Below are 2195 nucleotides of genomic sequence, written 5' to 3' on the forward strand. Positions count from 1 at the left end.
TCAAGATATCACTATTTGCAGATGATATGATAGTATACATAAGTGACCCCCCCAAATCGACAAGAGAACTCCTATAGCTGATAAACAACTTCAGCAAAGTGGCTGAATATAAAATTAACTAAAAAAAAAAATCAGTAACTTCCCTCTACTCGAAGGATTAACAGGCTGAGAAAGAAGGTAGGGAAATGACACTCTTCACGATAGTCACGAATAATGTAAAATATCTTGGTGGGACTCTAGCCAAGCAAGTGAAAGATCTGTATGACAAGAACTTCAAGTTGCTGAAGAAAGAAACTGAAGAAGACCTCAGAAGATGGAAAGATCTCCCAAGCTCATGGATCACCAGGATTCACAGAGTGAAAGTTGCTATCTTACCAAAGCCATCTACAGATTCAATGCAATCCACATCAAAATCCCAACTCAATTCTTCATAGAGATAGAAAGCAATTCTCAAATTCACCTGGAATAACAAAAAGCCGGGATAGTGAAAACTATTCTCAACAATAAAAGAACTTCTGGGGGAATCAGCATCTCCGACCTCAAGCGGCCCTACCAAGCAAAGTGTTAAAACCTGCATGGTATTGGTACAGAGACAGGGAGTTTGATCAGTGGAATAGAATTGAAGACCCAGAAATGAACCCACACACCTATGGTCACTTGATCTTTGACAAAGAAACCAAAAGCATTGAAAAAAAGACAGCATTTTCAACCAATGGTGCTGGTTCAACTGGCAGTCGGCTTTGCAGAAGAATGCAAATTGATCCAGTCTAATCTCCATGTATAAAACTCACATCCAGCTGGGCAGTGGTGGCGCACGCCTTTAATCCCAGCATTTGGGAGGCAGAGGCAGGTAGATTTCTGAGTTCGAGGCCAGCCTGGTCTACAGAGTGAGTTCCAGGACAGCCAGGACTATGCAGAGAAACCCTGTCTCGAAACAAACAAACAAAAACAAAAAACAAAAAAACCCCCAAAAAACCAAAAAAACAAAAAAGCAAAAAAACCTTCAATTCCAAGTAGATCATGGACCTCCACATAAAACCAGATATGCTGAATCTAATAGAAGAGAAAATGGGAAAGAACCTCAAACACTGGCACAGGGGAAAATTTCCTGAACAGAGCACCAATGGTTTATGCTCTAAGATGAATAATTGACAAATGGGACCTCATAAAATTGAAAGGTTTCTGTAAGGCAAAGGATACTGTCAATAGAAAAAAAAAGCAACCCACAGATTGTGAAAAGATCTTTACCAACCCTACATCTGATAAAGGGCTAATAGCCAAAATATACAAAGAACTCAAGAAGTTAGACTGCAGAGAACCAAATAACCCTATTAAAAATGAGGTACAGAGCTAAACAAAGAATTCACAACAGAGGAATCTCGAATGCCTGAGAAGTACTTAAAGAAATGTTCAGCAACATTAGTCATCAGGGAAATGCAAATCAAAACCACCCTGAGATTCTACCTCACAGAAATCAGAATGGCGAAGATAAAAAAAAAAACCACAGGTGATAGCAGATGCTGGCAAGGATGGGGAGAAAGAGGAACCCTCCTCCATTGCTGGTGGGATTATAAGCTTGTAGAAGCACTTTGGAAATCAGTCTGGAGGTTCCTCAGAAAATTGGAAATAGTTCTACTGGAGGACCCAGCTATACCACTCCTGGGCATATCTAAAAGATGTTCCAACATATAACAAGGACACATGCTCTACTATTTTCATAGCAGCCTTATTTATAATAATAACCAGAAGCGTGAAACAATCTAGATGTCCCTTAGCAGAAGAATGGATACAGAAAATGTGGTACATTTATGTAATGGAGTACTACTCATGTATTAAAAACTATGACTTCATGAAATTTGCAGGCAAATGGATGGAAAGAGAAAATATCATCTTGAATGAGGTAACCCAGTCACAAAAGAACCACACATGGTATGCACTCACTGATAAGTGGATATTATTCCAAACTGTTTGGAATACCCATGATACAACTCACAGACCATATGAAACCCAAGAAGAAGGAATTTTAAAGTGCAGAGGTTTTAGTCCTACTCATAGGTGGAAGAAAATAATCTTGGGAGGTAGAGGGAGGGAAGGATCTTGGAGGGAAAGAGGAGGGGGAGGGAAAAAGGATGTCAGGGTCAGGTGTGGGAGGAGATGGGGGAGAACTACAGAGGGTGAGGAATTTGAGTGGAGGT

Source organism: Mus musculus, chromosome 12, assembly GCF_000001635.26.
Source record: "Mus musculus strain C57BL/6J chromosome 12, GRCm38.p6 C57BL/6J".
In the NCBI taxonomy this organism is placed as follows: Eukaryota; Metazoa; Chordata; class Mammalia; order Rodentia; family Muridae; genus Mus; species Mus musculus.